General features: G+C 44.5%; 1 protein-coding gene across 4 annotated transcripts in view; it reads right to left on the minus strand.

Annotated features, from left to right (window-relative positions):
- DACH2 (dachshund family transcription factor 2) overlaps nt 1-25,850 on the minus strand; it is a 471,250-nt gene that overhangs the window by 435,214 nt on the left and 10,186 nt on the right. The gene's annotated exons all lie outside the window — the stretch shown is intronic.

Consider the following 25,850-nt stretch of genomic DNA (forward strand, 5'->3'; position numbering starts at 1 on the left):
AATGGGGATTAAGACTGTGAGCCCCCTGTGGGACAACCTGATCCCCTTGTAACCTCCCCAGCGCTTAGAACAGTGTTTTGCACATAGTAAGCGCTCAATAAATGCCATTATTATTATTATTAAGTAGGAGGAAAAACAATCAAGCAGTCAAATTTATTGAGCCACGGAAGCCGCGTGGCTCAGTGGAAAGAGCCCAGGCTTTGGAGTCAGAGGTCATGGGTTCAAATCCCAGCTCCGCCAATTGTCAGCTGTGTGACTTTGAGCAAGTCACTTAACTTCTCTGTGCCTCAGTTACCTCATCTGTAAAATAGGGATTAAGACTGTGAGCCCCATGTGGGACAACCTAATCACCTTATACCTCCCCAGTGCTTAGAACAGTGCTTTGCACATAGTAAGTGCTTGATAAATTCCATCATTATTATTATTATTATTATTATTATTATTGAGCACATACCGTGGTACAGAAGACTTAACTAAGCTCTTGGGAGAGTACAACATAGCAGAGTTGGTACATACATTCCCTGCCCACAAGGAGCTCACAGAGGGATTGAATCCCCATTTTGCAGATGAGGGAACTTAGGCACAGAGCAGTTCAGTAACTTGCCCAGGGTCACTCAGTAGACAAGTGATAGAGACAGGATTAGAACTCAGATCCTCTGATTCCCAGACCCATCCTCTTTTTACTAGGCCACGCTGCTTCTCGGTAACTAGCTCCTTATTCATTTATTCAGCTTGGTATGGCGGGTTTTATTCTTTGTATCACTGCTCCTCTTTTTGTTCCTAGCCTCCGTTGGCAATCTGTGTGCGCCTTTCTTTTCCATTTGACTGCTAGACCCACAAGGGCAGGGATCTTGTCTCTCCCTTCATAAGTGTGAGCCCTAGCATCTTTCTAGTACAGAGTTCTGCACACAATCGGTGCCCAAAAAATACGGACAAGGAAGAGGAGGAGGAGGAAAATGGCATGTAGAGCCTTTATTTCCCACTGAAAAAGTTTTCGATCAGTCCATAATTTCATTTATTGAGCCCTCACTGTATGCACTGTACTGAGCACTTAGGTGAGAACAATAGCACAGAGTTGGTAGACACATTCCCTACCGACAGTGAGCGTACAGTCTTGAGCTACTGGGACTTTCCAGATGAGAAGTTCCCTGGAACAGAATCCTCAAGACCGAGGGTTTTAAACACAGATGGGTACCAAGACCATTAAGGAACATGCCAAAAAGTGGGTAAATCACTTTTAAATAGGACAGGAAACTTGACCGTGGTCAGGGAACGTGTCTACCAATTCTGTTGTATGTAGTCTGCCAAGTGTCTTGTGCAGTGCTCTGTAAGCAGTAATAATAATAATAATAATGGCATTTGTTAAGCACTTACTATGTGCAAAGCATTGTTCTAAGCACTGAGGAGGATACAAGGTGATCAGGTTGTCCCACCTGGAGCTCAACAGTCTCCATCCCCATTCTAAAGATGAGATAAATGAGGCTCAGAGAAGTTAAGTGACTTCCCCAAGGTCACACAGCAGTCATGTGGCAGAGCCGGGAGCCAGGATTAGAACCCATGACCTCTAACTCCCAAACCCCATGCTCTTTTCACTGAGCCACGCTGCTTCTCTGTGCTCAAATACCATAGAATGCATGTACACTCCCAAGGGCTTAGTAATAATAATGGCATTTATTAAGCACTTACTATGTGCAAAGCACTGTTCTAAGCACTGGGGAGATTACAAGGTGATCAGGTTGTCCCACGGGGGGCTCACAGTCTTAATCCCCATTTTTACAGATGAGGTCACTGAGGCACAGAGAAGTTAAGTGACTTGCCCAAAGTCACACAGCTGCCAACTGGCAGAGTGGGATTTGAACCCATGACCTCTGACTCCAAAGCCCATGCTCTTTCCACTGAGCCATGCTGCTTCTCTATAATAATGTGCTCTGCACGGGGTAAGCACTCAATAAATAATATGGATTAATTGATTGTATGTTCTCTCCCACGGGCTTACTGTAGTGCTCTGAATACAGCAGGTGCTCAATAAATACCATTGATTGATTGGCAGGTGTGTTGGTTTTCCATATGTTTATTTCCAGATGTAATTGGAGCTGAATAGGCTGTCGGCTCCTTGAGGGCAGGGAATCCTTCCTGTTCACCATGCGTGAAGCTACACACCTCCTGGAAGACTCAGTGATCTCACTGAAAATGATGATGGATTTTTTATTTCCCTCATGTAAGTGACCACTCCGGGACTTACCGTGCACTTCTGAACATTGGGATCGACACATCTCTAAACGGTAAGCTCATTGTGGGCAGGGACTGTGTCTACCCACTCTGGAACTCTCCCAAGCACTTACGTGGCTCAGTGGAAAGAGCCTGGGCTTAGCAGTCAGAGGTCATGGGTTCTAATCCCGGCTCCCGGCTCTGCCACATGTCTGCTGTATGACCTTGGGCAAGTCATTTAACTTCTCTGAGCCTCAGTTCCCTCATCTGTAAAATGGGAATTAAGACTGTGAGCCCTACGTGGGACAACCTGATCACCTTGTGTCCCCCAGTGCTTAGAACAGTGCTTTGCACATAGTAAGTGCTTAACAAATACCATCATTATTATTATTATTATTTCAATCAATCAATCTTATTTTTTGAGTGCTTACCATGTGCAGGGTACTGTACTAAGCACTTGGGTGAGTACAACACAACAGCATTGCTCTGCACACAGTAGCACTCTAAAAATACCATTGATGGATTGATTAAGTATTGTCACATATATATCAATGCCTCTGATGATGATAATAATAGCAACAGTAATTGTGGTATTTTTAAGTGCCCACTGTTGGGTAGGGACTGTCTCTATATGTTGCCAACTTGTACTTCCCAAGCGCTTAGTACAGTGCTCTGCACACAGTAAGCGCTCAATAAATATGATTGATTGATTGATTTAAGTGCTTACTATGTGTCAAGCACTATACCAAGCGTTGGAGCAGATTCAAGATAATCAGGTCCCACATAAGGCTCACAGACTAAGTAAAAGGGATGAAGGCGTTGAATCCCCATTTTGCAGATGAGGGAACTGAGGCACAGAAAAGTTTAGTGACTTGACCAAGGTCACACAGAGGGTACATGGAGGAGCTAGGATTAGAACCCAGGCCTACGCTCTTTCCATTAGGCCACACTGATGCCCTCACTGTAAATCATTTCAGGGTCTGTCTTTTCTGCCAAATTATAAACTCCACGAGAATAGGGATCACATCTTCTTCCATATTCATTTAATCATTTCATCATATTTATTGAGCACTTATTGTGGGCAGAGCGCTGTACTAGCCTCTTGGGAGAGTACACTACAACAATAAATGGACACATTCCCTGACCACAATGAGCTTAAGGTCTAGAGGGTGTGGGGGAGACAGACATTAATATAAAAAAAAATTACAGATATGTACGTAAGTGCTTGGGCTGAGGGGGGGAGAACACAGGGAGAAAGTCGGGGTGACTCAAAAGGGATTGGGAGAAGAGGAAAGGGGGGCTTGGTCAGAGAAGACCTTTTGGAGGAGATGTGCCTTCTATAAGTCTTTAGAGAGAGAAAATGTAACTGCCTGTTGCATTTGAGGGGGGAGTGCATTCCAGGCCAGACACAGGATTAATTCATTCATTTATTCAATCGTATTTATTGAGTGCTTATTGTGTGCAGAGCACTGTACTAAGTGATTGGGAAGTACAAGTTGGCAACATCTAGAGACGGTCCCTACCCAACAAGGGGCTCACAGTCTAGAAGGGGGAGACAGACAACAAAACAAAACATGCGGACAGGTGTCAAGTCGTCAGAACGAATAGAATTAAAGCTAAATGCACATCATTAACAAAATAAATAGAATAGTAAATATGTACAAGTAAAATAAATAGAGTAATAAATCTGTACAAACATATATACAGGTGATGTGGGGAGGGGAAGGAGGTGGGGTGGGAGGGGATGGAGAGGAAAAATGGGGCTCAGTTTGGGAAGGCCTATTGTGGATGTGGGCGAGGGGTCGGTGGAGAGACAGGCGAGAACGAGGCACAGTGAGAAGGTTAGCGTTAGAGGAGAGAAATGAGCAGGCCGGATTGTAGTAGGAAAGTAACAAAGTGAGGTAGGAGGGTGATGAAGTGTTTTAAAGCCAATGGTGAGGAGTTTTTGTTGGTTGAGGAGGTGGATGGGCAACCACTGAACTTTTTTGAGGAGTGGGATATTCTACGATCCCACTGTGCTCTGCACATAACAGGTGCTCGTTCAATTCTAATAATAATAGTCATGGTATTTGTTAAGAACAAACTATATGCCAAGCACTGTTCTAAGCGCTGGGGGAGATACAAGATAATCAGGTTGTCCCACGTGGGGCTCACAGTCTTAACCCCCATTTTACTGATGAGGTAACCGAGGCACAGAGAAGTTGACTCACCCACAGCCACACAGCTGACAAGTGACAGAGCTGGGCTTAGAAGCCATGACCTCTGACTCCCAAGCTCGTGCTCTTTCCACTGAGCCACGCTGCTTCTCCACTCAGCCACGCTGCTTCTTGATCGATCCATCGATTGCCAAAATGCTTCCCAGAAAAGCAAAGCATATTCCCGAGATTGCTTCAGATGCCACGAAACGGCCCTCCACCGTGGCTACACACCCGGCAGGTGACTTCGATACCGCTGCTGCGGCAATTCAGCTCTAATTCATAGCCCCCTGGTCAAATTAGCCCATTCTGCCAATCTGGTTTAAGTCTGCGCCACGCAGAATCCTCGACAATTTCATCAACCTGTCAGCTCGGGAGAGGGCTTCAAGTGATCCGTGTGGAGGTTACGGGAGGAGCGGGCAGAGCACGGCGAAGCTCGGAGCACAGCTGGCTTGGGAATAATTAGTCGGGTTCACCGCACACTCCCTTGGCCCCCTCAGTCCCCTTCAGAAACAAAAACGTGAATATCTTTGAAATATCATTGCCTCCATCACGGTGCTAATTGAAGCGGAGGTGTTCTGAGCGGCAGAGAGGGCAGGCGGGATGCCCGGAGGAGCTGGCATTGGCCCCCTCGACCCAGCGAGACCCTCGCTTCCTGCGGCGGCCAAGGCCGGGGGTCGCCTCTGCCCGGGCGGATATTCGCTCTCTGAGATGCCGGCATCCCTATCCTACCTTGAAGGAAGGCCAGGGGGCATCTGGGGCCAGAAATATTGTATTTTCAAAGACTTAAAACACCTGCCTTACAATGGCATTCATTGTGACCTAATTCTGACCCTGGATATTTGAGCCTCAAGAGCAAATGATTTCCACGGCACAACGATATCCTCTCCTCCACCCCCATTGTGCCCCACTGTGAGCCCGTTGTTGGGTAGGGACCATCTCTTTACGTTGCTAACTTGTACTGCCCAAGCGCTTAGTACAGTGCTCTGCACACAGTAAGCGCTCACTAAATACGATTGAATGAATGAATGAGAAGCAGCATGACCTAGTGGATAGAGCACAGGCCTATCAGAAGGACCTGGGTTGTAGTCCCAGCTTCCCTCCTTCCTGCTGTGTGACCTTGGGCAAGTTACTGAACTCCTCTGGGCCTCAGGTCCCTCATCTGTAAAAAATGGGGATTAAGACTGTGAGTCCCTTGTGGGACATGGACTATGTCCAACCTGATTACTTTGTAGCTACTCCAGCGGTTGGAAAAGTGCCTGGCACATACTAATAATAATAATAATGATGACGGCATTTATTAAGCGCTTACTATGTGCAAAGCACTGTTCTAAGCGCTGGGGAGGTTACAAAGGTGATCAGGTTGTCCCACGGGGGGGCTTACAGTCTTCATCCTCATTTTACAGATGAGTTAACCGAGGCCCAGAGAAGTTAAGTGACTTGCCCAAAGCCACACAGCTGACAATTGGCAGAGTCGGGGTTTGAACCCATGACCTCTGACTCCAAAGCCCATGCTCTTTCCACTGCCAGTAAGCACTTAACAATTACCACTAAAATAAAAAAGTGTAGCTTCTGCGGAGCCTTTCGATCTCTAAGAAATTTCAAAGGAGCATCTACTTCCAATTGTTATCCTTAACTGTAGGGAATTTCATCCCCCTCATATCCAAGAGATCGTTGTGGCGTAGTGGGAAAAATATGGCCAAGGGAGTTAGAGGGGGTGGGTTCTAAACCCAGCTCTGCCACACGTTTGCTGTGTGAACCTGGGCAAGTCATTTCACTTCTCTGTGCCTCAGTTGCCTCATCTGTAAAATGGGGATGAAGACTTTGAGCCCCGTGCAGGACAGGGACTCTGTCTAACCTGATTACCTTGTATCTACCCCAGCGCTTAGAACAGTGTTGAACATAATAAGCACTTAACAAATGCCATCATCATCGTTAGTATTATTTATATACAGAGAAGCGGCGTGGCTCAGTGGAAAGAGCCCAGGCTTTGGAGTCAGGGGTCCTGGGTTCAAATCCCGGCTCCACCACTTGTCAGCCGTGTGACTTTGGACAAGTCACTTAACTTCTCTGTGCCTCCGTTACCTCATCTGGAAAATGGGGATTAAGAATGTGAGCTCCACGTGGGACAACCTCATCACCTTGTAACCTCCCCAGCGCTTAGAACAGTGCCTTGCACATAATAAGCGCTTAATAAATGCCATTATTATTATCATTATTATTATTATGACCGGGACCCAGCTCGGTCTCCAGAAGATTTGGGTTACTCCATTCACTCATTCAATCGTATTATTTATTGAACACTTACTGTGGGTAGAGTACTGTACTAAGCACTTGAGAGACTACAGTATAACAATAAACAGACACATCCCCTGCCCACAGCGAGTTTATGGTCTAAGGGGGAGACAGACATTAATGTAAATAAATTACAGATATGGACATAAATACTGTGAGACTGGTGGGGGGGACGGGGGATGAATAAAGGGAGAAAGTCAGAGCAACGCAGAAATGAATGGGAGAAGATTGAGCACTTACTGTGCGCGAAGCGCTGTACTAAAAGCTTGGGAGAGTACAATATAACATTAAATAGAAATATTCCCTGCCCACGGTGAGCTTACAGTCTAGAGAGGGAGACAGACATCAATGTAAATAAAAAAATGACAGATATGTACATAAGTGCTGTGAGGCTGGAAGGGGAGATGAAAAAAGGGAACAAGTCAAGGTGATGCAGAAGCCACTTCAGTAAATGATTTTGGAGGTCATTGCCTCTTCCTGCAGATGATTTCATTCCCAACCTCCTGAGGGAGACTGAGAACAAAAAAGGGAAATCAATCAATCAATCGTATTTATTGAGTGCTTACTGTGTGCAGAGCACTGTACTAAGCGCTTGGGAAGTACAAGTTGGAAACATATAGAGACGGTCCCTACCCAACAGTGGGCTCACAGTCTCAGTTGGTGGCTAATTGGAAAGAGCACGGGCTTTGGAGTCAGAGGTTATGGGTTCAAATCCCGGCTCCTCCAATTGTCAGCTGTCTGACTTTGGGCAAGTCACTTCACTTCTCTGGGCCTCAGTTACCTTCATCTGTAAAATGGGGATCAAGACTGTGAACCCCAAGTGGGACAACCTGATCACCTTGTATCCTCCCCAGCACTTAGAACAGTGCTTTGCACAGAGTAAGCGCTTAACAAATGCCATCATTATTATTATTATTATTATTATTATTAGAAGAAGACTAGACTGTCTAGTCTAGTCTAGTCTGTCTAGACAGTCTAGAAGGGAAAGCAACCCTTTCCACGATTTGAACCCATCCACAAGTGGGATTAACTAGCCATTAAATAAATGACACGTGTGCTGACGTGGTTTATGAGAGTTACTGCCACCTCAGCACCCCCCACCCTGCACTGACCCCGGCCCCAAATCATCTTTCTACCCACTGACTAATTAGTTTTTAATTTCCAGGAATATAAATAGCCACTGATGGCCTGTGCCACGCAGATGCTTTGGCACTGTGAATAGACCACGGGCCTCGGAGTCAGAACTTAATGAGTTCTAATTCCTGCTCCACCACTTGTCTGCTGTGAAACCTGGGGCAAGTCACTTCACTTCCCTGGGCCTCAGTTACCTCATCTGTAAAAATGGGAATTGAGACTGTGAGCCCCACATGCAACAGGGACTGTGTCCACCCCAGCTTAGTACAGTGCCTGGCACATAGTAAGCACTTAACAAATACCACAATCATTATTAATTACTATTATCATGTCTCTGCCAGGGCACCACGGCATCATACAAAGAGATGGCCTGATTTATTTTTCTTCCTTTCACGGATGGCTTCTTAACTGGTTTCTTATCGGGTTGGATATTTGCTGGGGTTAGCCTGCAAGTTCATCATGGGCAAAAAACATTTTAACTCTGTTGTACTGTACTTTCCCAAGGCTTTAGTACAGTGTTTGGCACACTATATGAGCTCAATAAATACCACTGATTGATTGATTACCAGTGCCCGCTGCATGATGAGTGAGAGAATCTGCATTTCTGGAGACTTTGATGGCAAGAGAGAAAAGCTGTGAGCCCATTGTTGGGTAGGGACCGTCTCTATATGTTGCCGACTTGTACTTCCCAAGTGCTTAGGATAATGCTCTGCACACAGTAAGCGCTCAATAAATATGATTGAATGAATGAATAAAAAACAGAACTTTTAATAATAATAATAGAGGCCTTCCCAGATTGAGTCCCTTCCTTCCTCTCCCCCTTATCCCCCCTCCATCCCCCTCATCTTACCTCCTTCCCTTCCCCACAGCACCTGTATATATGTTTGTACATATTTATTACTCTATTCATTTATGTATTTATTTTACTTGTACGTATCTATTCTATTTATTTTATTTTGTTAGTATGTTTGGTTTTGTTCTCTGTCTCCCCCTTTTAGATTGTGAGCCCACTGTTGGGTAGGGACTGTCTCTATATGTTGCCAACTTGTACTACCCAAGTGCTTAGTATAATGCTCTGCACACAATAAGTGCTCAATAAATATGATTGATTGATGATTGATTGATTGATTTGTTAAATGCTTACTATGTGCAAAGCATTCTTCTAAGCACTGGGGAGGATACAAGGTGATCAGATTGTCCCATGTGGGGCTCACAGTCTTCATCCCCATTTTACAGATGAGGTAATTGAGGCACAGAAAAGTTAAGTGACTTCCCAAAGTCACACAGCTGACAATTGAAGAACCGGGATTTGAACCCATGACCTCTGACTCCCAAACCCGTTGTCTTTCCATTGAGCCACGCTGCTTCTCTAATAGTAATTTTGGTATTTGTTAAGTGCTTATTATGTGCCAAGCACTGTTCTAAGTGCCGGGGGAGATACAAGGTAACCAGGTTCTCCCCCATGGGGCTCACAGTCTTAATCCCCATTTTACAGATGAGGTAACTGAGGCACAGAGAAGTTAAGTGACTTGCCCAAAGTCACACAGCTGATAAGTGGTGGAGCCAGAATTAGAACCCATGACCTCTGACTCTCAAGCCCAGGCGCTTTCCACTGAGCCATGCTGCTTTAATTTTACTCGCCAATCTATCTGCACCACTGGTCGAGAACCAAGGACACTGCCTAGTGAACTAGCCAATCAATAGATTAATCGATAGGTATTTATTGAGCACTTACTTTGTACAAAACACTGCATTAACTCCTTGGGAGACTACAATACATTAAAGTCCACAGAGTGGGTATATTTTTAAACTCCCAGCCCCACAGAACTTATGTGAATATTCGTAGTTTATATGCATTAGTGCCTGTCTCCCCCTCTAGACTGTAAGCTCACTGTGGGCAGAGAATGTGTCCGTCATATTGTTACATTGTACTCTTCCTAGCACTTAGTACAGTGCTCTGCACATGGTAAGTGCTCAATAAATATGATTGACTGACTCAGTTGCTTCCTCCTACCTGGAATTTATTTTAGAATCTATCTCCCTGCCTATATTGTAAACTCCTTGTGGACAGGGCCCTGTCCTACTAACTCTTGCACTTTGCAATTTTTTTAACATTTATTAAGCGCTTACTATGTGCAAAGCACTGTTCTAAGTGCTGGGGAGGTTGCAAGGTGATCAGGTTGTCCCACAGGGGGCTCACAGTCTTAATCCCCATTTTGCAGATGAGGTAACTGAGGCACAGAGACGTTAAGTGACTTGCCCAAACTCACACAGCTGACAATTGGCTGAGCCAGGATTTGAACCCATGACCTCTGACTCCAAAGCCCGGGCTCTTTCCACTGAGGCCCGCTGCTTCTCGGGCGCTGCACGTGGATTTGCGCTCTTCATTCACCCCCTCCTTCAGCTCCACAACAATTACATCCATATCCATAATTTATTTTTTATTATTTATATTTATGTCTGTAACCCCTTCCAAACTGTAAGCTCGTTGTGGCCAGGGAACATGTCAACCAATTCTGTTATATTGTACTATACCAAATGCTTAGAGCAGTGCACTTTTATTTTATTTTTTTATTTTTATTTTATTTTTATTTTATTTTATTTTATTTTATTTTTATTTTATTTTTATTTTATTTTATTTTATTTTATTACTTTATTTTATTTTTTTATTTTATTTTATTTTATTTTTATTTTGTTAGTATGTTTGGTTTTGTTCTCTGTCTCCCCCTTTCAGACTGTAAGCCCACTGTTGGGTAGGGACTGTCTCTATATGTTGCCAACTTGTACTTCCCAAGCGCTTAGTACAGTGCTCTGCACACAGTAAGCGCTCAATAAATATGATTGATTGATTGATTGATAGTAAGCGCTCAATAAATAAGATTGATTAACTCAGGTGCGTTCACCCAAACGCTTAGTACAATTCTGGGCACAGGGTGAGCAAGGAGTATTACTGATTGATTGAAAGGGTGTCCAATGAGTAATGTTTCAGTGAATCAACCAGTTGTCTTAAGTGCCTTCTGTGTGCAGAACACTGTGATGATTGCTTGGACAGTACAAGACATATTAGACCTGATCCCTATCCTCAATGAGCCAGTGAATGGGATGGTCCATTTTCCTAAATTGGTGTAGGCAAGTGGGCCTTGGTGGGTTAGGGACATTCCCCCCCACCCACCCATGTACGTACAAGTACTTCCCAAGCGCTTAGTACAGTGCTGTGCACCCAGTAAGTGCTCAATAAATACGATTGAATGAATCCATGGTCTACAATTAAATTTAATTAATCATTGGCAAGCTGCTAATATATTCTGCTTAGGGTTCACTTTTGCTACCTACTGTATTTATAATTTTGCTCTTATTTATAATAATAATAATAATGGTAGTTGTTAAGCGCTTACTTTGTGCCAGGCACTATACTAAGCACTGGGAACAAGCAAATCAGGTTGGACACGGTCCCTGTCCCATGTAGGGCTCACAGTCTCCATTCCCATTTTACAGATGAGGCAACTGAGGCACAGGGAAGCAAAATGACCTGCCCAAGGTCACGCAGCAGACAAGTGGTGGAGGCAGGATTAGAACCCATGACCTTGTGGCTCCCAGGCCCAGGGTGCGGCTCAGAGGAAAGAGCCCGGGCTTTGGAGTCAGAGGTCATGGGTTCTAATCCTGGCTCTGCCAATTGTCAGTTGTGTGACTTTGGGCAAGTCACAACTTCTCTGTGCCTCAACCTCATCTGTAAAATGGGGATTAAGACTGTGAGCCCCCCGTGGGACAACCTGATCACCTTGTTACCTCCCCAGTGCTCAGAACAGTGCTTTGCACATAGTAAGCACTTAATAAATGCCATTATTATTATTACATAATAATGTACCTGGAGAAGCAGGTACATAATAATGTACCTGGAGAAGCAGCGTGGCTCAGTGGAAAGAGCCCAGGCTTTGGAGTCAGAGGTCATGGGTTCAAATCCCGGCTCCACCACTTCACTTCTCTGGGCCTCAGTTACCTCATCTGTAAAATGGGGGTGAAGACTGTGAGCCCCCGTGGGACAACCTGATCACCTTGTAACCTCCCTAGCACTTAGAACAGTGCTTTGCATGTAGTAAGTGCTTAATAAATGATATCATTATTATTATTATTTTATTATTATTATTATTACATCCTGCTGCCTCTGTGCACATATGGACCGTGTCTCCCAATGCACTTCTTTCTCTTTGAGGGCAGGAACCATATCTTCTATTTTGTTTCTGAGTTCCTACTAAAGTGCTCTGCATGTGAAAAGTGCTCAATACACCTTGAGGGAGAGGAGGAAGAAGTGTCAGAGGAGGAGGAGAAGAAGGAGGAGGACCGAGGTCCAGGCAAGAGGATGTTTCCAAGGAGTTTGTGGACTGAGACTTTGTCCAGAGGCGGTACGACAGATGCATATGCTAACTAAAAACCATGTGCTGCTCCCTTCCTCATCCTCTTTAACTAATTACCTGGAAATTACTGCCTGAGGATAAACCACCAAGCATCTCATCAACATTCCCCACCACCATCAGAGGTGGGAGAAGGGAAAGATGAAACACAGAAATGAGGGAAGAGCGGAGAAAAAGGAGAATCCACCATCCACCTTGCTTCCACAGAAGTTTTGAGGGTTTTTTTGTGGTATTTGTTAAGCGCTTACTAAGTACCAGGCACTGTTTTAAGCGCTGGGGTAGATCCCGCTGTTGGGTAGGGATTGTCTCTATGTGTTGCTGACTTGTACTTCCCAAGCGCTTAGTACAGTGCTCTGCACACAGTAAGCGCTCAATAAATACGATTGATTGATATAAGATAATCAGGTTGGACAAAGTCCCTGTCCCACATAGGGCTCAAGGTCTTAATCCCCATTTTACAGATGAGGGAACTGAGGCCCAGAGAAGTGAAGTGACTTGTCCAAGGTGGAAGAGCCAGGGTTAAAACCCAGGTCCTTCTTACTCCCAGGCCCATGCTTTATAATAATAATAATAATGGCACTTAGTAAGCACTTACTATGTGCAAAGCACTGTTCTAAGCGCTGGGGAGGTTACAAGGTGATCAGGTTGTCCCACGGGGGGCTCACAGTCTTAATCCCCATTTTACAGATGAGGTCCCTGAGGCACAGAGAAGTTAAGTGCTTGCCCAAAGTTACACAGCTGACAAGTGACGGAGTCCGGATTTGAACCCATGACCTCTGACTCCAAAGCCCGGGCTCTACCCACTAGGCCACGCTGTTTCTAGCCATGGGAGTGAAGCCATGGGAGTGAAGGAGTTCTCCAAAGGAGAAATATGTAATTGTGTCTTTTTCACCCAGTGAAAAGCCTATGCACCTCTTATTTTATGAATGTAAATCAACATGTTAGTAGCCAAAAATAGAGAGTTGGAAAAGAAAACTAGGCTATTCATTCATTCAATCATATTTATTGAGCACTTACTGTGTGCAGAGCACTGTACTAAGCACTTGGGAAGTGCAAGTTGGCAACATATGTAGGTTATTTAAAGCCTCATCCCTCAAGCTGCGGTTTCAAACCTTCCCCTTAAATCACTCGCAAGTAATCAGAGCTTGGGATCGATGCATAAATCAATCAATAGTATTTATTGAACACTTACTGTGTGCAGAGCACTGTACTAAGCGCTTGGGAAGTACAAGTTGGCAACATATAGAGACAGTCCCTACCCAACAGTGGGCTCACAGTCTAAAAGATAAAACCATCCTAAATCTGGATTCTCCAAGGAACTAAATAGAAAAATAAATCAGTCATTTTCATAATGGTATTTGTTAAGCACTAATGTGCTAGGATCTGTACTAAGCACTGGAGTACACACAGGCTAATCAGGTTGGACACAGTCCTTGTCCCACATGGGGCTCACAGTCTTAATCCCCATTTTACAGCTGAGGGAACTGAGGCACAGAATTAGAGTCCGTATTAGAACCCAGGTCCTCTTGACGCTCAGGGCTGAGCTCTTTCCATTAGGCCACACTGCTTCTCAGCCATCAGGATCCACAGCCCAAAGAGTTTTCAGACTGCAGGTGACGTGCATTTCAAGCCAATATTGTGACTGGCTCCCAGCAGAAGGAATGCTCGATCATTCTGTACTCTCCCAAGAGTTCTGCACAATGCTTTGCACCCAGTAAGAGCTCAATAAATACCACTGATTGATTGAGTACTCCAAACTTCCACTCTCCTTTCAGATGACATTCGGGTTCTAAATGCAGAGAGAGCCCGGTCTTCATTGACTTACCCCATGTCTGGCTCAAACTGTTGTTGTTGTTGATGGCATTTATTAAGCGCTTACTATGTGCAAAGCGCTGTTCTAAGCGCTGGGGGGTTACAAGGTGATCAGGTTGTCCCATGTGGGGCTCACAGTCTTAATCCCCATTTTACAGATGAGGTAACTGAGGCACAGAGAAGTTAAGTGACTTGTCCAAAGTCACACAGCTGACAAGTGGTGGAGCCGGGATTTGAACCCATGACCTCTGACTCCAAAGCCTGGGCTCTTTCCACTGAACCACGCTGCTTCTCTAAACAGTTTAGAGAAGGTGCTAGATCATTCTCCAGTTCCAGAATCACTGACCATTCAATCACTCGGTAGTATTTATAGAGTACCTACTTTCTGCAGAGCCTTGTACTAAGTGCTTGGGAGTATAAATAAAAGGCATTATTCCTGTCCACATGGCGCTTACAATCAAACCCTGACAAAGCAATCTGTCCTCCTTCTCCCCCTCCTCCCCGTCTCCTTCCCCCCCGGCCTTACCTCCTTCCCTTCCCCACAGCACCTGTATATATGTACATATGTTTGTACGTATTTATCACTCTATTTATTTATTTATTTTACTTGTACATATTTATTCTATTTATTTTATTCTGTTAATATGTTTTGTTTTGTTGTCTGTCTCCCCCTTCTAGACTGTGAGCCCACTGCTGGGTAGGGACAGTCTCTATATGTTGCCAACTTGGACTTCCCAAGTGCTTAGTCCAGTGCCCTGCACACAGTAAGCACTCAATAAATACGATTGAATGAATGAATGAATGAAAGTGCTGGGGTAGATACAAGCTAATCAGGTTGGATGCAGTCCCTTTCCCACATGGGGCTCACAATCAATCAATCAATCAATCGTATTTATTGAGCACTTACTGTGCACAGAGCACTGTACTAAGCGTTTGGGAAGTACAAGTTGGCAACATATAGAGACAGTCCCTACCCAACAGCGGGCTCATAGTCTAGAAGAATTGATCCTCATTTTCCAGAGGAGGTAACTGATGCACAAAGAAGTGAAGTAACTTGCCCAAGGTCACAGAGCAGACAAGGGGCAGAGCTGAGACTAGAACCCAGGACCTTCTAACTCCGGGGCCCTTGTTCTACCCACGAAGCCGTATTGCTTCTCAGGTTCAGAAGGAGGGACATCTTCAGAAAGCGACCAATTTTGAAAAGGGTCAGGGGTTTTCACCGAGGTCAACTCCCTCCAAAATCAGCTCTTCCTTTCAAGACATTATTTTCTCCCATAGCTTATTATTTTATGTTTCACAAGAAAACTATTCAAAGTAAACTGATTGGAGAGAGATGGTGGGGCCTGAATATATGTAATTTGTTCCGAGTTAGCATTGCCATTAGATTAACATTTATCTGTGGTTTTATTTAGTGGCTACTAAATACCAATAGAAGCTACACACCTCAAGATCTCTGCCTAATTCTGAAACAGGGGTGGGAAACTACAAAGCTCACTCTCTTCTGTTCACAGCAGTGAAACCCAAACCCAAGCAAGCACTTTGAGTTCACCCAAATAAGGGTTCTTTTCGGCACTGAAAGTCTCTCCTGATAGAGAAACTGCTTTTCAATAAACAGGCCTTCCCCAATTAATTATCCATACCCCAGGTTGGATCAACCTAAAACCTGCCTCTTGTCATGTAGCCTAGAGAATAGAGCCTTGGCCTGAGAGGCAAAAAGACCTGAATTCTACTCCCGGCTCCACCGCTTGTCTTCTGTGTAACCTTGGGCAAGTCACTTCACTTTACTGGGCCTCAGTTACCTCATCTGTAAAATAGGGATTAAGACTATGAGACGTGAGACATATACTGTGTCCAATCTGATTTGCTTGTATCCACCCCCGTGTTTAGCCCGGTGCCTGGCACGTAGTAAGTGCCTAACAAATGCCACAGTTATTATTATTATTACTTGGGTTTGAGTTCCAGTTCAACTGCTGGCTTGCTGTGTGGTCTTGGGCAAGTCACTCAGCCTCTCTGAGCTTCAATGCCCTCTCACCTGTCAAATAAGGATGCTTTCACTCCCTCTTAGACTATTATGTCCAAGGACCACATTCACCCAAATAGCCTTGTTCCTAACCTGGCCACTTAAGACACAGTGAGTGCTTAATAAAGGCCATCATTATTTATTATAGGAATCACACCCTCGTACAAGAGACCTCAAGTAGCATTCATTCAATCGTATTTATTGAGCGCTTACTGTGTTTCAGAGGACGGTACTAAGCGCTCTTCACGCTGCAGTCATAAATCCACCCAATAGTACACGTTAGCTGTACCATCCAGGTTTTCGTTGTCTGCCCCCATTTTCTGCTTCCCGCATCCCTCTCCTCCCCCCGGCTCCACGGCCCCCCGAAACAAAACCCTCCCTTTAACACATCATTCCTAATTAGATGATTAGTGTTTGGAAGGGCAGGAGATGAGTCATTTGCATAATTCAATCATAAAAAGAAGTTAAAGATACAGATTTCGCTGTTCGTTTGTACAATTATCTTCTTCAGCCTGGGGGGCTGAGATATTAATGTGATTAAACACTATTTCTGCAAACAGGCAACTGGGTGTCCTCTATTAAAGCAGGGCTGGAGGCAAATGAAAAATTAATTTTAGAAGACAATCAATTTTATTCTACATGACTGTAATAAATAACAGCCCATCTGAAGACAAGTCATTAGGCCCTAGGAGGGTACATGTGTCACGGAGTCTAAATGACACACGAGGCTGAATTTTCCACCGAAATAGAACGAGTAATAAATGGTCCGCCAGCTGCCATTTCTGCCTCGAAAGTCAAGCCGTCGGGTTTCCAAGAATAACAGGTGTGTCGCTCATAAGCAACTGGTTGGAGACAGTACCCGGCTTCAGAAAATCCCAATAACTATGGATTCTAGGGTTTCCCCACCTCTTGGCTTGGTACCCATTTCCGGGCTCAGAATCCTAGACTAGTCTCCATCAACCCGTAGTATTTATCGATGATGACGGTGACATTTGCTAAGTGCTTAGAGTGCATTAATAGTAATGATAGTGGTACTTGTTAAGTACTCACAATGTCCTGAATACTGTTCTAAGCGACAGGGAAGAAGAAACAAGCTAATCAGGTTGGACACAGACCCTGTCCCACATGGGGCTCCCACTCTAATCTCCATTTTAGAGATGAGGAAACTGAGGCACAGAGACGTGTAGTGACTGTCCCAAGGTCACGCACGGCAGACATATCTTTCTCTCAAGTACACACAAACCTCAAATCCTCAGTTTACCCAATACGTTCAAGTACAACTCTTCATTCTTGCATTCACCCTGAACCATGAAATCGCCAATCCAGAGTTCTGTCTCCAATAGCCCGAGGGGCATATTTGCTCCAGCTGAAGACCCTCGAGGGCTTATATAATGATAATAATAATAATAATAATGGCATTTATTAAGCACTTACCATGTGCAAAGCACTGTTCTAAGCACTGGGGAGGTTACAAGGTGATCAGGTTGTCCCACGGGGGGCTCACAGTCTTAATCAAGTCTTAATCAAGTCTCAGTCTGCTTCAAGAGAAGCAGCGTGGCTCAGTGGAGAAGAGCACGGGCTTTGGAGTCAGAGGGCATGGGTTCAAACCCCGGCTCCACCAATTGTCAGTTGTGTGACTCTGGGCAAGTCACTTAACTTCTCTGTGCCTCAGTTACCTCATCTGTAAAATGGGGATTGAGACTGTGAGCCCCACGTGGGACAACCTGATCACCTTGTAACCTCCCCAGCGCTTACAGCAGTGCTTTGCACATAGTAAGCGCTTAATAAATGCCATCACTATTATTATTATTATTAATCCCCATTTTCCAGATGAGGTAACTGAGGCTCAGAGAAGTGAAGTGACTAGCCCAAAGTCACACAGCTGACAATTGGTGGAGCCGGGATTTGAACCATGACCTCTGACTCCAAAGCCCGGGCTCTGCTATGTTTCCTTTCATTCATTCATTCATTCAATCGTATTTATTGAGTGCTTACTGTGTGCCGAGCACTGTACTAAGCACTTGGAAAGTACAATTCAGCAATAGAGACAATCCCTACCCAACAATGGGCTCACTGCCGAGAAGAGGGAAGACAGACATCAAAACAAGTAAACAGGGTTTCCCAGCAAGATCTAGCGGGAGCTTGGCTTCCCGGGTGTCTGCCACCACACCATGGAGTTCCTCTGTGACCAAAGGGACTGTAGATGCTTCCCCACTGCCGCCCTGCTGCTGATCCGGTGGGAAGAATGGGATTTTGGGAATCTGGAGACCTCGGTTCCCATCCTTGCTCTGAATGCTGGCACCGAGTCGTGCACGGTGAAGGTTTCTGACCAAAGAACCACCCGGCGGCAACTCTGATGTAAAGCCGGCTAATCCTGTCGATGAAAACTGCAACAGCAGCGTGGCCCAGTAGAAAGGGCATGGGCTTTGGAGTCAGAGGTCATGGGTTCAAATCCTGGCTCCGCCAATTGTCAGCTGTATGACTTTGGGCAAGTCACTTAACTTCTCTGGGCCTCAGTTACCTCATCTGTAAAATGGGGATCAAAACTGTGAGCCCCCAGTTGGAAAACCTGATCAACTTGTAACCACCGCTATGCTTAGAACAGTGCTTTGCACATAATAAGCACTTAATAAATGTCATTATTATTATTAATAGCAATAATAATGATATTTACTAAGTGCCTACTATGGGCCAGACACTGAACTAAGTGCTAGAGTAGAGGCAAGATAACCTTTCATTCATTCAATGAATCATTTTTATTGAGCACTTACCTTGTTCAGAGCACTGTACTAAGCATCTGGGAGACTACATCAGTAAACAGATACATTCCCTGCCCACTTTGAGTTTGCAGTCTTGAGAGGGCGAGGCGGACATTAATATGAATAAATACCTAACAGAACCAGATTAAACAGAGTCCCCATCTACCATGGGACTGATCCACTGGGTCAAGGTAAGAAATCCTAGTGCTCACACTGTGCTACGGTCATTTTGGCTAGCGATGGTTCTGCCCATTCAGAAAAAAATTGATATGCTTTTTTTAAAAAAAATGATATTTGTTAAGTGCTTACTATGTGCCAGGCACTGCTCTAAGCTCTGGGGTAGATACAAAGTAATCAGGCTGGACACAGTCCCTGTCCCACATGGGGCTCACAGTCTTCATCCCCATTTTACAGATGAGGTCACTGGGGCATAGAGAATAATGATAACAATAATAATGACATTTATTAAGCACTTACTATGTGCAAAGCACTGTTCTAAGCGCTGGGGAGGTTACAAGGTGATCAGGTTGTCCCACGGCGGGGGGGGGGGGGGGGGCTCACCTTAATCCCCATTTTCCAGATGAGATAACTGAGGCACAGAGAAGTTAAGCGACTTGTCCAAAGTCACATAGTTGACAGTTGGCAGAGCTGGGATTTCATTCATTCATTCAATGGTATTTATTGAGCGCTCACTGTGTGCAGAGCACTGTACTAAGCACTTGGGAAGTACAAGTTGGCAACATATAGAGACGGTCCCTACCCAACAGCGGGCTCACTTTTCTAGAAGACTGAACTCGTGACCTCTGACTCCAAAGCCCGGGCTCTTTCCACTGAGCCATGCTGCTTCTCCAGTGAGCCACGTTGCAGAGAAGTGAAGTGACTTGCCCAAGGTCACACAGCACACAAGTGGCAGAACTGGGATTAGAACTCTGCAGGTGCACAGGACTCAAGATTGACACATGACAATCATTAGGGGTAATAAAATGATCTTACAGCATGAAATCAGAATTGAAAATATTCATTCATTCAATCAATCAATCAATCAATCTTATTTATTGAGCACTTCCTGTGTGCAGAGCACTGTACTAAGCGCTTAGGAAGTACAAGCTGGCAATATATAGAGACAGTCCCTACCCAACAGTGGGCTCACAGTCTAGAAGGGGGAAATCGTGTTTATTGAGCACTTATGATTTCCAAACTTTGAAAATTGCCAGTTGCAAACCATGAAGATGAACTGGGGCAGTTCAAAGGGACAAACATGCTTCAGATTTTTATATCAGATTCTGTAAATCTGCTTTTTATGTTCTTGGATGAAAAGTAGATCAAAGCAGCCCAACAAGGAGCACCTATCTTTGTTATAAACTGAGGAGGGGAATTCATTTCCTTTTCCCCTTTCCATACACACACACACGTATATGTGTAGAATGAGGCAGCTGAACAAATACTAGTTCTGGATCACCTGCTTTTTGCTTGTTTTTTGTTTAGTGTTTTGTTTTGTGATTTGTACTGTGGTTTAGTGTTTTGTTTTGTGGCTTGGGTGCTTTGTTTTGTGGCTTTGTGTTTTGTTTTGTGGCTTTGTCTTGCATTTTATTTTGTGTCCATATGAGTGGCTAAATAAAGAGTTAGATATCTAAGAGTTTTTGATGAACTTGAATTAGGACTAATATTTTTCCTTTGATAAATCTCATCTTGCAACTGGAAAATTTTGATTTTCCCATAACTTGAGGCGTGAACCATACTGTGAGTTTTGCAGTAAATTTTATGAAGTGCTAAAAGGAAAAACAACTTCAGTGACCCACATAAACTCACAGGTAGGACAATCCAGAGGTCAGTGGGGCTGGGGGCCCATTTTCAAAATTTTGTTACTTACTCAACTTTACATCCAAAGTTTCAAGCTTGCTCCTCAGAAAGTTTTCAAATGCTCAGAAACTAGTCAGTCTTAAAGCACAAACCCAAGAGCAATAAAAATAATAATTGTGGTATTTGTTCAGTGCTTATTGTGTGTCAAGCACCGTACTAAGGCCTGGTATAGATATAGGATAATCAGATCCCATATGGGGCTCACAAAGTAAGGAGATAGATCTGGTATCGAATCCCCATTTTGCAGATGAAGGAACTGAGGCCCAGAGAAGGTAAGGGACTTGCCTAGTGTCCCACAGCAGTTAATAGTAACAATAATAATAATAATAATAATAATAATGGCATTTATTAAGCACTTACTATGTGCAAAGCACTGTTCTAAGCACTGGGGAGGTTACAAGGTGATCAGGTTGTCCCTCAGGGGGCTTACAGTCAATCCCTATTTTACTGATGAGGAAACTGAGGCACAGAGAAGTGAAGTGACGTCCAAAGTCACACAGCTGACAATTGGTGGAGCCGGGATTTGAACCCATGACCTCTGACTCCAAAGCCTGTGCTTTTTTCCACTGAGCCACACTGCTTCTCTAAAAACCTAGGTCCTTCTCTAAAACTCAGGTCCTCTAACTCCCAAGCCCAGGCTCTCTTGCTAGATCATGCTGCTCCTCCCAGGGTTTTAATAATAATAATAATCATATTTGTTAAGCGCTTACTATGCGCAAAGCCCCACCACTTGTCAGCTGTGTGACTTTGTGCAAGTCACTTAATTTCTCTGGGCCTCAGTTCCCTCATCTGCAAAATGGGGATTAAGACTGTGAGCCTCACGTGGGACAACCTGATGACCTTGTATCCCCCCAGCACTTAGAACAGGGCTTTACACATAGTAAGCGCTTAACAAATGCCATCATTATTATTATTGCTTCTCATGTAGTGGGAGCGTCTGCGCCGATAACAACTGTGGTATTTGTTAGATGGTTACTATATGCTAGGCACTGTATTAAGCGTTAGATGATAGTCACTGTCCCACATGGGGGCCACAGTCAAGGCAGGATGGAGAATATGTTTGTTTTCCCAGAATTCTTTCAAACAGAAGTAAGATTTTGAACCAGCTTTTTGAAACCCAGCTCTAAGTTTCCAAATTCATTCATTCTTTCATTCGATCGTATTTATTGAGCGCTTACTGTGTGCAAAGCACTGTACTAAGCACTTGGGAAGTACAAGTTGGCAACATATAGAGACGGTCCCTGCCCAACAACGGGCTCACAGTCTAGAAGAAGCAGAGTGGCTCAATGGAAAGAGCACGGGCTTTGGAGTCAGAGGTCATGGGTTCAAATCCAGGCTCTGCCAATTGTCAGCTGTGTGACTTTGGACAAGTCACTTAACTTCTCTGGGCCTCAGTTACCTCATCTGTAAAATGGGGATTAAGACTGTGAGCCCCCCGTGGGACAACCTGATCACCTTGTAACCTCCCCAGCGCTTAGAGCAGTGCTTTGCACATAGTAAGCGCTTAACAAATGCCACTATTATTATTATTATTATTATTACTATAGAAGGGGGAGACAGACAACAAAACAAAACATGCGGACAGGTGTCAAGTCATCAGAACAAATAGAAATAAAGCTAGATGCACATCATTAATAAAATAAATAGAATAGTAAATATGTACAAGTAGAATAAATAAATATATACAGGTGCTGTGGGGAGGGGAAGGAGGTAGGGTGGGGGGGATGGGGAGGTGGAGAGGAAAAAGGGGGCTCAGTCTTATGTCCAGCCGACTTAAAATCGAAGCTCAAAACACGAAGACATACTGTGACTGAACATGCTTCCACTGCCATATTTCGAAATATTTTTGATTCATTTCACAGGCTGGAGTCTCTGCGGATCTTGCCGCAAATGGAGAGCAAACAGGAGTCGCCAGGCAATGGCTCTCAGCCATCGCAACTGGTTAAGGCATGGCTTATCCCAATGCCATCTCCTGGCACAATCTATCTGTAACACTTTCTTCCGTAAAAACGGAATAACTCATTTCGCTGCTTTAAAATTCTGTTCCCCTGGTCTGACTTTCCGCTTCTCCTCCCCGGAAAAGTTGTAGGAATGAGCAGCTTCATGCCGCTCCTTCCTTTTCTCGCCAAACAGTGGAAGTGGAAAATGAAGGGAGCCAACCTCAGAAATACAGAAGAAGGAACACTGAGCTTAACGCTCAACCAGTCTATGAGCTGATCCACAACGGTAGCTCAAGGTTCTTCCTACCCCAGTGCTTAGAATAATAACAATAATAATAATAATAATTATTATTATTATTATTATAATGTCATTTATTAAGCACTGATTATGTGCAAAGCACTGTTCTAAGAACTGGGGAGTTTACAAGATGATAAGGTTGTCCCACAGGGGGCTCCCAGTTTTAATCCCCATTTTACAGATGAGGTAACTGAGGCACAGAGAAGTTAAGTGACTCGCCCAAAGTCACACAGCTGACAGTTGGCAGAGTCGGGATTCAAACTCATGACCTCTAACTCCAAAACCCATGCTCTTTCCACTGAGCCACGCTACTTGGCACATAGTAAGTGCCTAGCGAGTACCACAATCACTATTATTATTATTACGTGGGCTCACTGCTGTGCACTGCGCAAACGACCGCCGAAAAACAGAAAAGACGGGTGAGGCAATCTGACTCATGCTGAATAAGAAGCTGGAATTGAGCTTCCTCGATTGGTCGAAGACTCCTACTTGGCTATAGTTTTAGTGGGTAAAAGCCCAGAGATCACAGTAAATGAACTTCTTTTTTTCCCCCCCAATCTCAGAAAAAGATGAATGTCCCAATTTGATCAACCAGTAGTTCAGAACACTGCTCGGGAGAATACAACAGAGTTAGTAAGTATGATCTCTGCCATCATGGAGTTTACAGTAGGGTAGGGGGCGAGGGGCACTATGATAAATTATTCATTCATTCATTCAATTGTATTTATTGAGCGCTGTATTTAGCGCTTGGAAAGTACAATTCAGCGATAAAGAGAGACAATCCCTGCCCACATCGGGTTTACGGTCTAGAATGGGGGAATAAATTACCAGTAGCCACTTCCATGAAGAGTCTGACCAGATAAATTAACACAAGTAAATATTCCATATTGCAAGACTCGTAATCATATTTACTGAATGCTTACTGTGTGCAGGGCACTGTACTAAGCTCTTGGGTGAGTACAACAGAGATGGTAGACACATTCCCTGCCCACAACGAGCTCAAGATCCAGAGGGGGAGACAGACGTTAATATAAATGAATAAATTGCGGATATGTTCATAAGTGCTGAGGGGCTGAGGAAGGGATGAATTAAGGAAGGAAATTAGAGCAATACAGAAGGGAGAGGGAGTGAGGGAAATGAGGGCTTAATCAGGGAAGGCCTCTTGGAGGAGAGTGCCTTCAATATGGCTTTGAAAACGGAGTTATTGTCAGATACGAAGCGGGAGGGTGTTCCAGGAGAGATGCAGGACGTGGGTGAGAGGTCGGTGGCGAGATAGAAGAGATTGAAATACGGTAAGTAGGTTGGCATTAGAGAAGCAAAGTGGGAGGGCTGGATTGTAGTAGAACAGCAAGGTAAGGTAGGAGGGGGCAAGGTGATTGAGCGCTTTAAAGCTGACGCAAAGGAGTTTCTGTTTGACATAGAAGTGGATGGGCAGCCACTGGGGGCTCTTGGGGAGTGGGGAAACATGGACTGAACGTTTCTTTGGAAAAAGCACCTTCCCGGCTAAGTGAAAAAAATGATAAGAGCTTACTCAATCTTAATCAAATTGAAGTCCTAATCGCCCAATGGCAGTGTGAGAAGCAGCGTGGCTCAGTGGAAAGAGCCCGGGCTTTGGGGTCAAAGGTCATGAGTTCAAATCCCAGCTCGGCCAATTGTCGGCTGTGTGACTTTGGGCAAGTCACTTAACTTCTCTGTGCCTCAGTTCTCTCATCTGGAAAATGGGGATTAAGACTGTGAGCCCCCCGTGGGACAACCTGATCACCTCGTAACCTCCCCAGCGCTTAGAACAGTGTTTTGCACATAGTAAGCACTTGATAAATGCCATTATTGTTATTTTTTTTGAGACTTCCTATGTGCAGAGCACTCTACTTGGGAGTGCTTGGGAGAGTACATTGTAATAGAGTTGGTAGATATGTGCTCTGCCCTTAAGGAGCTTACTATCTCATGGGGGAGACAGACAGACATCAAAATAAAATAGAAAAGTACAAACATTCACCACCCTTTCACTAGAAGAAGTAACTTTGCTGAACAGGAAAATATGAATTGCCTGGACCCAGATCAAAGTTTCCATTTAGTTTTTCTGACTTTGGTACAGACCTCAATCTTGTCTGTCTTGCCACTGATCTCTCACCCACCTCCTGCCTGTGGCCTGGAATGATGATGATGATGATGGCATTTGTTAAGCGCTTACTCTGTGCAAAGCACTGTTCTAAGCGCTGGGGAGGTTACAAGGTGATCAGGTTGTCCCACGGGAGGCTCACAGTCTTCATCCCCATTTTACAGATGAGGGAACTGAGGCACAGGGAAGTGATGTGACTCGCCCAAAGTCACACAGCTGACAATTGGTGGAGCCAGGATTTGAACCCATGACCTCTGACTCCCAAGCCCAGGTTCTTTCCACTGAGCCACGCTGCTTCTCTACCAGTTCTGTTGTGTCGTAGTTTCCCAAGCGGTCGGTACGGTGTTCGGCACACAATAAGCGCTCAATGTCACTGATGATGATGAGGAGGATATTTAAACTGAAGCAGCACAGCTTAGCGCATCAAGCCCAGGAGCGGGAGTCAGAAGGACTTGTGTTCTAAGCCCGGCTCCGCCACTTGTCCGCTGTGTGATCTTGAACAAGTCACTGAACTTCTCTGGGCCTCAGTTACCTCATTTGTAAAATGGGGATTAAGACTGAGCCCCAAGAAAAACCTGGACTGTGTCCAACCTAACTTGTATCTTCCCCAGCGCTTAGTATGATGCCTGGCACATAGTAAGTGTTTAACAAATAGCTAAAAAAACAGCAACAGAAAAAAAAAAACTGTGAGCCCCACATGACAGGGGCTATAATAGTAATAATAATAATAATAATAATAATAATAATGGCATTTGTTAAGCACTTACTATGTGCCAAGCACTGATATCCAATCTGATTAAC

This window comes from Tachyglossus aculeatus, chromosome 6, assembly GCF_015852505.1.
Source record: "Tachyglossus aculeatus isolate mTacAcu1 chromosome 6, mTacAcu1.pri, whole genome shotgun sequence".
In the NCBI taxonomy this organism is placed as follows: Eukaryota; Metazoa; Chordata; class Mammalia; order Monotremata; family Tachyglossidae; genus Tachyglossus; species Tachyglossus aculeatus.